The sequence below is a fragment of the Silene latifolia genome, chromosome 9, assembly GCF_048544455.1.
Source record: "Silene latifolia isolate original U9 population chromosome 9, ASM4854445v1, whole genome shotgun sequence".
NCBI classification, from domain to species: domain Eukaryota; kingdom Viridiplantae; phylum Streptophyta; class Magnoliopsida; order Caryophyllales; family Caryophyllaceae; genus Silene; species Silene latifolia.
Genome location: NC_133534.1, coordinates 59,424,233 through 59,440,541, shown reverse-complemented (window position 1 = coordinate 59,440,541; position 16,309 = coordinate 59,424,233).

Below are 16,309 nucleotides of genomic sequence, written 5' to 3'. Positions count from 1 at the left end.
TTTTGACTTGACAAACGGACAGAGTTTCGACTGGATTTTGCGCTAATCAAATGGCCTATTTCGAAATTTTGATTAAGAAAAGGGGTTTTGATTTTTGAAAAATCGTCATGGTTTTGTTTAGAAAATGGTGATCATGTAATGTACAAGCATTTATACAAGCATTATAACGGGATGCTGAGTGCGTTTAAGAGGGTTTTGGTTTAAAGGGTGGGTTGCCATACCGAACCATCAAACTCGAAGTCTGTGGAGAGGCTCGTACCAAACAAGAGTAAGGCCGATTCCTAGTCCATTTCCTCAAGTAGTGAAGGCCCTTGACACAAACAAGAGTAAGCATCGTGGTATGGATGACGTCAATCGCTATCCATCCTTAGGCCCAAATAGGAATTAGGACCGGTTAGACGGGACGATTGGTCGAATAGGTTGGGTTGGGCCTAGGAAGGCCGAATAAAACGATCTAGGAAGGCCGATTTATGAGAACCGACAATTGTCTTGTACAAACTATTCCCTAACCTTGTTCAAGTTTCACCCTTAGCTACACGTAAGTGTATTGTCCCCAGCGGAGTCGCCAAACTGTGGACAGCGGGGGGCCCACGGGGGCGCTTGGGAGAGAAGAGAAACAAGCGTTTGCATTTTTGTTGGAGTCGCCACCAATTTTTATGGGAAATTGGAACCGTTCGAATACCTCGCGTCATGTCAAGACACAAAGTAGTGACATGAACACTAAGCAATCGTTACCCTTAGCATTCTATGTCTAGAATGACTCTCGTGGATGCCAATGAACACGGGTGTTCACGGAGATCTGGAGTAAGGGGTGAGGGTACGTATTAGGAAGCTCTTTTGATCGAACACCTAATCCCGCCCGCCTCGATAGCGGCCTCTACTAATGATTAGGGAAGTTATTCGTACTCGATATATCGTCGATTGTATGCATGCAATGCAACATCCAAGTTTTAATCCTAGCATGTGAGAATTAATACTAAGTCGGTGAAACATGTAGTTTAGCATACAATTGGGTCAAATTGGGGATTTAATGTTAATTTACATGTGAAGACATAAAAACAATAAAAGAAATACAAATGCGATAAAAAATGCAATAATGAAAATTACAATAATTACATTGGATTAGGCGATTTATGTCGAAAATGCCTTTAAAACGGATGTTTTGAGAAAAAAAGAATTAAAGAATAAAATTACGAACAGATCAGAAGGTGATAATACGATTAGTAGTTAATTATACGTGAGCTAATTAAACTAAGTCAAGGCAACCACGGAGTTCAGGGACAGAATTCAACCCGGAACAGGCGCAGCAGGACTGCGCCCTTTGGAAGAGGCGCAGCAGTTGCTGCGTCTGTTCCAAGGGTGAGTTCTGGCTGTGAAGCCGGAACTGCAAATCGTTAATATTAATTGGTGAATTTAAATGATTAATTATGATAACTAACTCAGATGGAAGTGATTATCAGGTTATTTACATGTGATTAATGGTCATAAAAGCAATAAAACATGGATGAGACGGATGCAAATGAATTATTTACATGGAAGAATGATTGATTAGTGACATAGGTGAACAAAATAGACTAAACATGATGAATTAATGACGAATTAATGACGAACATGCGATGAATATGACAGATGGAAGTATATCAAAGATCGAATTCCAGAAACCCGATATGAACAAATCGAATTTCTACAACCCGGATTGAGTTTAATGACGAAAACCCGCAAATATTGGATTATAAGGGATTTAAGTCGGATTTAATGACGAATTAAACATGTTAATGATGAATAATATATATGTGAAATAATTATGCTATGTCAAAGAATTAACGAAAACAAACGAAACAATTAAAAGTTTGACGAATTTCAGAGGACGAAGGAAGAAGAAAGGAAGCAGGAACTGCGGCAGCCTCACGAAGAGGCGCAGCAGGAACTGCGCTCCTTCGAAGAGGCGCAGCAGTTGCTGCGTCCTTTCTCTACGTCTGTCTACTGGAAATCCGTAAAAAGAGGTTTTAAAGCACGGTTTTAGAAATTGGTTTCAAAAGGTATTTTCGACATAAACCTTACATTAATGATGATACAAAACGTAAAATACAATAAATAAAAGAGAGATTTACACCCTCAGACTTACATGTTGACGAAACGAGAAGGACTAAGATATCGATTAGTGATGCTCGACGCGAATGCAAAGAAAGTGCCCTCGTAAGAGGAAAACGAATAGATTAATTAAGTTGATTGATGTGTAGTTGGTCAAATTGGTCGGTCATGCAAACGAGGCTGGTACTCAGAAGGATCCGAGCTTACGTGGTTGAAAGATCAAGCACGTAGACGCCAAAAAGTAAGAACAAAAGTTTAGAATGCAAAGGGAGAAGAGAAGGGCGGACACTCGCGTGAGAAATATGAGGAGCGAAGGCTCCTATTTATACTAATCACGTGGAGGAAATAGGGTTTCGGAGACTCTTTGGAAGTGAACCTCGGAAAGATATGAGAAAGATACGAAAATTACGCAGAATAGGACCTGGGAAGAGGCGCAGCAAGCACTGCGTCTCTTGGAAGAGGCGCAGCACCTGCTGCGTCTGTTCCCAAGTGGTTTCCTCCTGCGGAAGAAAGATTTCCGTGTTTTAGTTATGGTAGGACGGAATAATTTGGTTTTCCTTAATACTTTATATGAATATTACGGGAAATTGTTTGCCAAAAGATTAAGATTGTGAAATATTTATAAAATATGGAATAGAAATATCCGGAACATTCCAGAACATTCCAACTCGAGATTGAACGATTATCAGAGAATGGAGACGGTTTTAGGCTCGGACTCCAAATGTACTCTAATTACTGTCAAAACGACCGTATCGGCACGTAGATGACAACTAAGAGGTAGACATTAATATTTGAGCAATCACTTGATGATAAACTTTTGAATTGTCACAAATCGTTCCGCGTACCAAACATGCGGCCCAATCATCACCGGGTGGTTTGCGAGAGGTGCAGAAATTAGGTATCTACACATAGTTGGTGGAGTTGGTGTTGGGAGTCCATATTTGATGGGTTGGAGTTTTGTTTTGAGTTCTTATTTGCGTTGTTATGTCTTCATCGAGTTAGTATGTTTTGTTTTTGTTTATGGGTTGAACTTCGGGGACGAAGTTCTTTTTTAAGGACGGAAGACTGTAATACTACGGTTTTATGAGTCTATGGGTACTCTATCGAGTGGGGCTTACTCTATCGAGTGGGGCTTACTCTGTCGAGTAAGTAGTTTCTGACGCAAAACAGTAGTCTGCCTGTAGGGTACTCGATCGAGTAAGTTGGGTACTCGATCGAGTAGAGGACACTCGATCGAGTAAGTGCCTTACTCGATCGAGTAAGTGAGTTTACGGGCTGAATTTTGACTGGTTTTGTTAATAATGCGAGATTAATATATAATGAGTTCCGTCACTTTTCTTAAATCTTTTTATCATTCTAAAAGTGACGGAACTCTGATTAGCTTGTATAATCGTGTTCTTTACGCCGTTGTGATCATCGTGTCAAGGGTAAGTTCCTTGTAAAATTTTTATAGCATTTGGTTGAGTTTCTTTAAAACCCTAATTGGGTGATTTTGAGGATTTTGGGTGATTTGTATGTGTGTGGTAGTAATTGAATGTATACATGTTATAAGAGGAGGATTTTTAGAGGAGAATTCTGATTAGCTGCTAGATCGTCTGTGGTGGTTGCTTCTCCAGGTAGGGTTTCCCTACTCAGTATTAATTACATAATGTGTGGTGATTGTGTTGTAGTTAGCGATTGTTGATTGATTCAGATGGTTGTGATTTCGTATTATTGATTGATTCAGACGGTTGTTGGTTTTATGTTGTGATTACTGTTTATCTGTCTGTGATCTTCGGGGTGTGTCCCTGGCTGAGTGGAGTCACTTGCGAGAGTGGCTTCACGCCCTTGATTTGCCCTCTGTGGAACCCGCCACAGGAGGTGATGTGCACATTAATGAACATGGGTTTATCGCTCAATGGAGATGAGCGGAGCTTAGGTGGGAACGGCTGCGGTCCCCCACTGGTGGCGTGGAGTATTTGTTGCGATGGGTACTCTGGCAGGACTACACACTTTAGTGTGTAGTCAGTTGTGTGGAGATTTGAGATGAAGACTGGGGTTTGTTGTGCTGTTTGTGCTGTTTGTGGTATTGTTCCTTTATGGTATTTGTTTTTGTGTAATTAGTACTGACCCCGTTTAAATGTTTTAAAAACTGTGGTGATCCATTCGAGGGTGGTGAGCAGTTATTGAGCAGGTTTGGTTGATGCGCATGGGATAGCTGGGTTGACTCATCACGAGCTGCTTTAGAAGTCTTCCGCTGTGTCGAACGTTGTTCTTTAGCTAGTTGGTTTAACATTTGAGAACAGTTGTATTTTCTTTTAACAGTTTTGGATTTTAGTTGTATCACTTAAACTTTGTAATCATTTAAGTACGTTTCGTTATTGTCTATTTGATTATCATTGACTCGGGTAACCGAGATGGTGGCGTTTTCATACCTTTAGTGGTCCTGGTAAGGCACTTGGAGTATGGGGGTGTCACAAATCCTTACCAGGCTTTCGATCTTAGGTCAGGATTTACCAAATCAAATAACCAATTGTGCCTTTAATTAACTATTCGTATATTTATTGTTGCAATTAACTAAAGACTAATAAAATTGATTAACCTAATCGCCTAATTAACAACCCTTAACTTTCCATGGATCCCCTAAATCCTAGCAAGAGATTTAGCTACTCATGTTGAAATTGATAACAATAATTAAAATAGATGAGAAATAAAGAGGATTCATAATTAAATTGATCAAGAGAGAAATAAACATAAACTAAAACTAATGATGAACGCAAGAGAAATAATTCAAACTAAATAAGAAGAACGAAAGAGGAGATTAAATTAATTACCAAAATAAATCCGAGTACGAGCAAAGTAGAGAGGAGAATTCAATCTAGATCTAAAAGTTTGAGAAAGTTTCTACGTAGTAATGTTTCTAACTGTCTCCTTGCATAAAAGAAAGTGTGACCTAATTAAAAGATTACAAGAGCTTTTATACTAGGCCAAATAAAAGAAATAAACCGAGCAAAATCACGTCTATCCGTCTACTTAGTCGATCGACATAGGTATAGTGTCGATCGACACTATGTATAGAAGTCAATCGACAATGCAGAGGTGTCGATCGACATAGCTGAAAATTCACCAAAACGGACTCTTGTGTCGATTGACAGTGTCTATCGACATATGGACCTGTGTCTAATGGTCATGTCTAACAACATATTGCACTGTGTCTATCAACATAGAGAAGCAAGTCTATCGACAATAGCAGCACGCCAATAGACATCATGTATAAAACTCCATTCCTTGCTCTCCCCTCGTCTAAACTCTTCCAAGCTTCTTTCTATCCTGTTCCTTTACCGAACGGATTTGGCTTCTAAATGCACAAATGAGTCTCAAACCTGCAAGAGACATGAAATACACCCGAAGTAGCAAATACGGGAGGAAATAGAATGAAATAATCATATAAGTAAATAGAAATGTGTGCCAAACATGTGAATAAACGCATATAAAAGGCACACATCACATAACGTGATCCATTTGTCTTAGAAAAAGTGTTTTGTTAATACAAAGTGTAAAATGCGGACTCATCAATCTGATTCATCCTGTATTCGGGTTAACCGAAGTCGGGATCGTCCTAGATGAGTGCTGGAAAGGAAACAGGAACAACATCAGGCAGCCTATTGAGGCGCGAGCCATAGGGCGTTGCAAGGGAGCCTGTCCAGATTTGAAAACTGGAAATCGAAAGGCATGTTTAGGCGCGAGTCATGCAACGACCTAAAGGATGTCTCCTGGTTGTTTCAAATGCTTATGAAATGGTTTGTAAAAATCGTTTGTAAAGGGGTGTCAAAACCCGTTTTGTTGAAAAGGGTCGTTAAGACCGCTTTTTGCTAATATGAAGAACGAGACTCGAAATAATTATCATTATGTTGACAATATTCGATGTCGGGTTCGATTGTGCAAGTTTGACATGAATAATTTTGTAAGAAAAGATGCAAAAATTTTTGATATGAACTAATTATATTAAGTTCATTGCTTTGTAAATAAAGTGTGAAAAGATGCTTGATATGAACTAATTATATTAAGTTCATTGCTTTATAATTAGCCAAATTTCATCATCGTACTCGGATTAAACTGACATGGTATGTAGAACCAAGGATGAATATGCATGTATGACTAATATGGTTTTTGCAAATGTAAACAAAAGAACAAAAGGTTTTAAAATACCCTTTAAAAATTTAATTAGCCAAATATTATCACCGAGCCACGGATTAAACCTTCATGGTATGAGGAACCAAGGGTGAATATAATTTATGGTTAAAAATATTCATCATAAAAATGATTTGAAACGGTAAAAATCGACGGTAAATAAGAAATGAACATGAAGGAAGGAATGAACTCAAACACATTTGAGTTCTGAACTGGGACGCCAGAAGTGGCGCGAGCTACCTAGTTGTGACTAGGGGCTTTTACTTCAGATCAAAAGTCGATTTTGGCTCAATCAATCCGTATTTTGGACCATGTTATGCATGTTTGATCATGTTAAGGTCATAAAAACAGATAAAAGAACATGAAAGAAGAGGATTAATTACACCCTCATACTTACATGCTAGGTATCTTAACGAGAAATCGACAAAAGTGTAAAAACTTGTTGAGTCGGAAAACTCCATTTAAAACCGTTTTTGTAAATTAAGGAGTGTTTCTTTTTTAGTGATGGTGTAGTTGGTCGAAGTGTTAAGTCAAGTGATTTAATGCACGATGACTGTACAAAACAATGTGTATGGCTCATATTTTCAATCGGTAGGTCGAAAATATGTGTTGTTTGTTGACTCGGGAAGTCGGGGTCTTGAATTTAAGGGAGAAAAGAGGGGGCGCATGCCCGCGTGCCTTCAAATGTTGGCATTTAAGGGGTATTTATAGAAGATTGTGTGGTTGTGTGCATTTTGAGCGACGTGGCCACCTGGGCTACTTGAATAGGCGCGAGCATGTGATAAGTATAATTTTAGTGTCATTTTACCCCATATTTAATCCTTTACTTGACTCGATTTTTGTGCCCTTCAATCGACTTAATAGCTCATTTATTTACTAATTTATAATAATTAGTCGTATTAATTAAATTTAATAAATAGTCGTTTTTTAGTAGAATATTAGTATTACTTTTGTATTAATGCAATTTGTAGGTAAAATCGGGAGAAATCTAGTTGAATAAAGCATATCGAGTTGGAGAAAACGAGTCCAAGTATGTCAAGTAGAGCATCAGGCAAAGAGAAAGTCAAGGTCAACTTTCGACCAAATCCAATGTCACCCTTGACCTATCCATCTATCACCCTGCCAAATGATTGAAACTCAATCATCGGTCACCATTTTTCATGCTCAGCATCATCATACGACACCGCTTTCACCACCATTAATCAACAACACGGCAGCAGCAACATCACCAGCAATTCAAACCCGAAAACCCGACTCCATCACCTACATCGTCCAATTCACGCATCACCACCCTGCACTTCACCATCATCATCAATTCTACACCATTTTTTATCCACCATCATCACCTCCATTTTTGAACATCACCATTATTAATCTCTATCAATTACCACCAATCACCATTTTCGCCATTTCCATTCACCATCACCATCAACACACTCCATTAAACCCGATACCACCATACTCCTCTTCCTTCCCCTGCTATCTTCAATAGAGACAACAACAATCCTCCGTCTTCAATTCCGAACTCGCAATTGAAACCCGAGTTCGTATCTCCATCCCTGTCAATCTCCATCTCTATAACAACAGCTGCTCTCCGCCATTCTCACATGTACCTGCAAATAACCCAGCAACAACATTGACATCAACCTCCACTCATTCCCCTCACCAAAACCCGACATCAACCCCTTTCCCACCATTAAACCAGAAATTCATCATTCTTCATCACCAATTTCACCTTCTTCAACCTCCATTTACCCCGACATCACCATAACCAAGCATCATTAGCCACCGCTGCTCCGTTCTCCATCAAATCCTATCACCCGCATTAACAATGTCGATAATCTACATCAATGCATCCCCAACCAGCTACCCGTCTGCCTACCAACCGGCTGGGGATCCCACCTCCTTCTAATTCGATCTTGCGCGCACTCCTAGCCGGCTACCCGTCTGCCGCCCCTCATCCCGGCTAGGAATACCATCAAATTTCCTCAAGTTTCCAGAGAACTCCCAGCCGGTGCCATCACCGACGGCCGGTGGACCAGCTGGGGCACCCTTGCTGCATTTTGAATTGTCGTTGTTGGTTTATTTTAGGCGTCTTTTGTTTTTTCCTCCTTTTTGGACGATGAAGAATCCCCAATCCCTTTTTGTCTTTGTTTTTGGTCGTCTATTATTATTATTATTATTATTATTATTATTATTATTATTATTATTATTATTATTATTATTATTATTATTATTATTATTATTATTATTATTATTATTATTATTATTATTATTATTATTATTTTTTTTATTCTTATTGTTATTATTATTATTATTCTTATTCTTATTCTTATTATTATTGTTATTATTGTTATTATTGTTATTTTTTATTATTATTATTATTATTATTATTATTATTATTATATTTATTATTATTATTATTATTATTATTATTTTTTTTTTTTTTTTTTTTTTTTTTTTATTATAAAGGGATGCGCGCAGCTTTCATTAAAATAAGAATAAAAGTTTACATGAAATTGGTGGGGAGCCGAGAAACAAGTCGGGCTCCCACACCCTTAGCAACAAAGAAAGCTAAGTCTAGTAAAAATGTAAGCGGCCACCCGAGCCCCGCATCCCGAGATACGAGAGAATTTCGGATCCGCTGAGCAAGGCAACAAGATCCGACCCCACTCCCCAAGTGAAGAGAAGGAGAAAGGAAGGAAACCATAACCCGCTATCGCGCACAAATCCCCATACTTAGCACACTTTCGCCGAGCAAAGATCGGCCGACAACCCGCCCGCACACAAAATCGCCAATCCGATCCGAGTCAAAGGTGAAGAACCCGTCAGTCGACACACACATCACGCCCCCTGTCCCAAGAATAAAGCAATAAATCCGCAAGACGAAGAGAGCCACCATGCCCATCAACCAAACCGATATCAACCTCCTTCCCCGCAGAATACCGGATCTATAGCGATGTCGAAGAGAGTGTCCCTGACAAGGTTATGCCGATGTTTAACGCCCACAAGATGCAAGACAAGAAACAGCGTGATCCCCAAAAACATCCCAAAAAAAAACCCGAGAGCAAGCAGGACATGGCCTAGATACCGAGAATAACGGAACACCCAGACGATACCCCAACACACTACGGTAAGTCCTCCCGTTCATAGTCCGACCCAACCCCGAGATAGGAACCACACGCAACCAATCGGAGGAGTGAGAACCTCGCCGAGACCGCCATAGAGCGATCCGGCGAGGTGTCAAAGAAAAAAACACTACGAGGCGTGCAACCGTCGTGAAATAAATGTCCGCCAATTTCTTCATAAGTTTGGGGGCAAAGAATTTCACTAGGGCGACCTAATATATCGAACCCGTAGTCGCAGTAAACACCGTGCGGCATCATCAAAAGCAGGGCCAGCAGCTACAACACGAGAAGGGCCGAGGAGCTTAGCCTGCAAACCAGCAGACTGCAAGCGGGACGCAATAAAAGCATAGAACAAAACATCTCCGGCCGCATAAACACCAAGGCCACCCAGATGAAAAGGGAATGTAGCAAGGCGCCACTGCCAATCCCCAAAACCCGGCCCTGACGCGGTGACAATACGTTCCAAGCTAGAACGCAGAGCGGCATCAAAAGGAAGATGGACAGACCCAAAAACACTAGGGGAGCAAGTACGAAGAGAGAAGTAGAGCTTAGATATACCAGTACAAGCTCGAAGAAGAAGCAACTCACACTGCGGGTCCTCAATCCTCGCAACCAAGTCCATCAGCTCAATGGTCTTAGTTACTCTCGTCGCCACAATCTCACTGCTAAAACCAGGACAAGTACTGACAGGTCCTCCCAAAACTGTTACACCGCGCAATGGCCGAGAAATAGAAGTGGGGAAAACCCCCGGAAGCCGGCTCCGTGGATCCTCAACAGGCCAAAAGACCTCCGTCTTGGAGACATTTAGGTGTAAACCAAAACGAGGGCCATCCAACCTAATCAAGTCCAACACCTTCCCCACCTCCAAAGTATCTCCCACAATGGTGCCATCATCTAAGTACCATGCCTGCAAAGTGAGGTCAAAAGTGTCCCGGATCTTGCAAACCAAGGGATGCAAAACCAACGCAAAAAGCAAAGGCCCCAACGGGTCACCCTGCTGAACACCCTGACAAGACCACAAGCAGTGCTCCCCATAAAAAAGGCGGGCCGGGCTGGAATAACAAAACTCCACCCAACGGGAGAGAGCCGGGCACCGAAGGCGGACCTCCTGAAGCATGGTCGAACGGTCAACAAGGTTGAACGCATCAACCAGCAACATGGAAAGCCCCACCTGTTCCCCCCGAGCCTCAATGAGCCGGTTCAAGGCATGCAAGATAGCCTCTCCTCCACCGGACACACCCACCCCGAACTGAAGCCCATCAAAATAATTATATTATTATTATTATTATTATTATTATTATTATTATTACTACTACTACTACTATATTATTGTTATTATTAGAGGAGTATAAAAGACACACCTCACATTATTAGACATTACACACCATTTAGAATTAGAATATAGGATTATTTAACATGAATACTCCAAACTATTGTCCCTCTTCTTAAAATACTCTGAGCTTTAATTTAACTAGTAATATACCCAACTATTACATGCTCTTGCTTTGAATAGAATTGCCTCCTCTTTAACCTGGAGCAACAGGTAAACCTTACACAAGATCCACAACCTCATCTTCTCCCTCTCTTTTTTATACTCAACTTTCCTTTAACCCAGAACTTCATCTTCTTCATTATACTACTTCTCTCATGTGGCTCTCTCTACCATTCCAACCTATACATCACCCTCTTAGTAGCTATTACCATTCATACATCACCCTCTCAACCACCACCCACACCATCCCCAACCACCTACTGCCCATTTTTTTTACCACCGCCACCCATATTTTGCCACGACCACCATTCTCCACCCACAACATTCTTAATTACCACCACAGCATTCTCAACCATCATTCTCAACCATCAACGGTCTTTAAGGGATTTCTCTCAACTTTTTACAAATTCAGTTTTATTTTCTCTAGCATTCTTTCACCTAAGTTTTCGCCACCCTTAATGTCGATTCCTAATTCCTCCACGACTTTGGTTGGGTTCACAAATTTGATTATAGAATATTTACTTGTTTTGCAATACGTTGCTAGTGATAATAGAGTACCAAAATTGTTAGAGATGGCTGTCTGGTAGTGTTGGACTAATTTGAAGTGAATATTAACCAAAAAAAATTGAAGTCTTTCACATAGATCGTTGAGTTCAACCTCCATTTTCCTAATTTGTCATAGCCCATAGCTTATGCATTTACCACAATCACCCATATTTCGCCGCCATATTCAACCGTCGACCACCATTCTTCACCTTCGCATCCTCTTCTACACTCCATCTATAAAATGGAAGTCACGGCCAGCGCTGCCCCGCCTTCCTGTCGTTGGACGTCGTGCCTTGCTTTCCTACCGTCGACCACCACGACTGCTACCTCGTGCATCCTCGAATAGTCCTTCCTCTTTGTCGTCGTCATGTACCCCTCCACCAACAATTGATTTAAATTTATAAAACCCTAGATCCCCAAATCAATTTGGGGATAAATATTAATTTGGGGTTTGGGGAGTCGTGGGGGTGGTCATTATGACAGTCGATTGTTGAGCTTGGACGGTCCGTGATTTGCGCATAAGTTATGGGTGGACGGTGATAGATGTTAATTTGCCGATGATATTGGTAGTGTATGTCATGGTGGGTTTTTAAGGATAATAAAAGGAGTGACTTTGGTTTGATAGATTTGAGAAGATGATGACAAGGAGATAACAAAGGTCAAAGGTTGATGAATTACTAATGTTGATGTGGTGATGGTGATAACTGATAATGCATATAATATTTAGCAAAAAGAGAAAAAAAACTGCTAAACAGGTAGCCAGTTACCTTAGTATAATACGGGAAGTGAGTGTTAATACTATAGTTTATTGTAAGTTAAATTAAAGTTCGTAGTATTTTGAGAAGGGGGGTAATAGTTTGGAGTATTTATATTAAATAACCCTAGAATATATTAGCTTAGTTCAATTTCCTCTCTCAATATTTTAGAACCCTGGAAATTATTTTCCTCTCTTCAATTTTCCTCTACTCAAGTTATAATATTTACTAGGAATTAATGTAATTGCTCTCTAGTTTCATCCAAGTTCTTCATTTTCTAAATAGTATACATTTTAATATTTGGGTTGTAATTTGAAGAAACAAGAAATTCATCTTCCATCATTATCCAAGCTTGTTCATTTCCTCTTTATTGGTATAATTCTCATCTATTGTTTACATTACTTTCATTAGTTTACATTTCTTATGTTGTTTAATTATTATTCATCCAAAGTTACAATCTTTATCATGTTTACCATGTTTGTTTGTATTTTGTTGGAAATTGTTGGTGATTTCTCATCCATAAACATGTGTGTGTAGTCTCATCTAGAGTCATGGGGGATCTTGAGTTATTAATGGGTGTAAAATTGGGTTCTTAACATTTGGAATTGGGTGATTACTTGGTATTTACTTTCATGCATATGAAGTGCTCGATGAAATGTTTGAACGAAAGTTTGAGTCTTTCATTAACATGTTTAACTTATCTTGGTGCATTATGCTATTGGATGGTCTTTATGCTATGATTAGGAGATTTATCGGTCTTGTTCTCATTCATATTAAGTGTTCGTAGAATCGTTTGAATGAAAGTTTGAACCTTTCTTTGACATGTTTGACTTGTCTTGGTGCTTATGTTATTGGAAGGTCTATATGTCATGTTAGTGTTGAGTTCATCTCAATTAAGTGACAACTTGTTAATGAACTTAAGGTGACTAGGAAATTAGTCTTAATTCCTTGACCAATGTCACACCCATATCTTGTTTTAATCTCGTTTTATGCCCTCCTACCCAAGTGAACCCGAAGACTCTAGTTTTCCCATTAATTGAAACAACCCCATTTAGTTTAATTTTATTTAACTCGTTTGCATCTTAGTTTACAATTAATCAACCTCTTACATTTTTTTGACTAAACTAAAGACTTAAACCGACCAAGTATATAACCCCCGTCATCTTTGTGTTCGACCCGATTAAATACTACTTTTTATTGGGTTTATAAATTGTTTTTGGTATCCGAAGTGACGGGCAAAACTGGTCATCAGCATTGTTAGTCATTTAGACTAAATAAATACTCATTTTATGATATCAAAATTACAAATTAATTTTATTTAGTCTAAATCTACATGCATGCAAAAGAAAATATATGAAGATGGTATTAGACCATCTTAAGAAAAAGGTTCCTTACATTGGTTAAGGCAAGTTTTGGGCACTATAAAGGTCTTCTACCTTTGTAGTTCTTGAGCTATGCAACTAAGGATGATCCTCCAAGAACACCAATTACCAATATAGGTAATCTCCTTTGCCGGCACCTAAGATTAACCCAAGAACTACTAGAATACTAACTAGGTAATTTTAGTAGTAACCTTGTATTATGTAATATTATTACACTAATAATATTATATCATGTATATTATTATATGTGAATTATATTTTATTTTATGATTAACAATTAATCAAGCTTTGATGAAGAAAATGAAGGAAAATAATTCCTCTTCTTCTCTTTGAAATTCCGGCCAAAAGAAGGTATTTAGAGGTTTTTAGGTCTTAAAATTCATCACATGCAAATGAGTAAGGTGGGGTATTTATAGTGGTTTCAAATGTAAACAAATGATGGGAACATCCCATGTGATTACACCAGCAAATGTTTGACAAAAAATGGTCTCTTATGACCTCTTGTATTTCGGTCCAAATGAACCTTATTTAGTCCATTTCGATTTTCGATATTTGTCCCACAAATGCTTATAAGTCTTATATTTAATTGTCTTACATAATTAAATATAAATTTAATTATTTAACTGTTAAATAATACAAATTAACCACTAATGACTACTTAACTATTAAGTAATCATGAGACCATTTTATCAACATACAATGTGTTAATACTTCCCCATTTAGCTAATTTTATAACCTCTTGTAAATTTAAATAGCTAATACCTCAATACTTAATACACAACATATAAAGTTAATTAATTAACTATTAATTATTAAATTTCAATTAACATTTATTAATTAATTATCAAATAATTAAATAATAAATCCCCTTGACCCGAGTTCGTAACTCGTCATCAAATAATATATTCACTTGACTTGTTTAAAAGTCTATTAATACAAGGATTTAATTAATTTGTATCTCATACAAATAATTAGTTTTTCCATTTGGGCATCATCCTATAGGTGTGACCTAAAGGGACCAGCTGATCACCGCCGTCACACGACAGTAATGTCAAACTCTAGTCAGCCAATCATTACCGATTAACGATGACCAGCTGACAAATAAAAAGATAAATCCCTGATATTCCTTTTACGAGATTTAATATGTAAACACACTTATTGTGGAGGACACTACTCCAACAATCTCCCACTTGTCTGACACAAGTGTGCGTAAACAATTCTTTTGTCCAATAATATCTCCCACTCAATACAAGATGTCTTTCAGGTCGTACTTGCATGTGATCATATCATAAAGTGGTTTCCTCGATCAGGAGAATGACTGTCTGACTGGATAATCTACTATAGATCTTCATCCGAGCGTGGCCACGCATTTCCAGTCACCTCTCCTCGAGCGACCCTGAGATAAAATATGACATAAATGGACAATCCTGTTGACCTATTTTCTTCGTTCGATACAGATCACAATGACCCAGTAAATGTTCATCGGCCTCCTTTTACGGTGCGACCTAGAACAAAAACCAAAGCCACCGAAAAACCGCACCAACTCAGACAAATAATCACCAGTCTAAAGAATTGACTCAAAGGAATAAATAGAAATCCTCGCCACGACCTGGCAACAAAAGGACCCTATAAACGGTCACTGTCCGACAAATTGTCTCACAATCTGCCTATGTAATCGACCAGTCATCACTATAACCATATGACAGTCGAACCTATCATCTATCGCCTTACAATCTAGTCAGTCCGAGACGTCACCTCATTAAGTAACTAGGGACAAAATACAATGTTAATCCAGTTCACTTAATAGGGTTCGACATTGTCTTTACAACCTATTTGTAGAAAACAAAGTATATAAAATTCAGACATAAAACTGAATATAACGATAAATGCAATTATCGTATATGGAATAATAAATACAATATTTTGATTATTACATATTATATAATTTACAACAGTTCTGGCATTCATCTCAATCCCATCGAAACTACATGACTATCATGTTTAGCTTGAGACAATGGCTTGGTTAAAGGATCAACGATGTTGTCAGCTGTCCCAACCTTACAAACTGTAATTTCTTTCCTTTCTATTAAATCTCTAATTACATGAAATTTTCTAAGTACATGTCTAGACTTGTTACTAGACTTGGGCTCTTTTGCTTGAAAAATAGCCCCACTGTTATCACAATACAAAGTGATAGGATCCTCGGCTGTCGGAACTACTTTCAGTCCCTCTAAAAATTGCCTAATCCAAACAGCTTCCTTTGCAGCTTCAGAGGCTGCAATGTACTCAGCTTCCGTTGTAGAATCAACAATCACGGACTCCTTGAAACTTCTCCAACAAACCGCCCCTCCGTTCAACAAAAAGACAAAACCAACCTAGAATTTCAAATCATCCCTATCGGTTTGGAAACTAGCATCCGTATAACCTCTTATACGTAATTCAGATTCTCCTCCAAACACTAAGAATGAATCTTTAGTCCTTCTCAAGTACTTCCGAATATTCTTGACGACTATCCAGTGACTCTCACCTGGAGTTTTCTGAAAACGACTCGTCATACTTAAAGCATACGAGACGTCAGGACGAGAACACATCATAGCATACATGATCGATCCAACAGCGGAAGCATAGGGAATCGATTTCATGTGTTCAATATCCTTAGGTTCAGTAGGACACTGTGACTTACTCAAAGTGATCCCACTGCCTATAGGTAGAAAACCTCTCTTTGAGTTTTTCATATTGAATCGG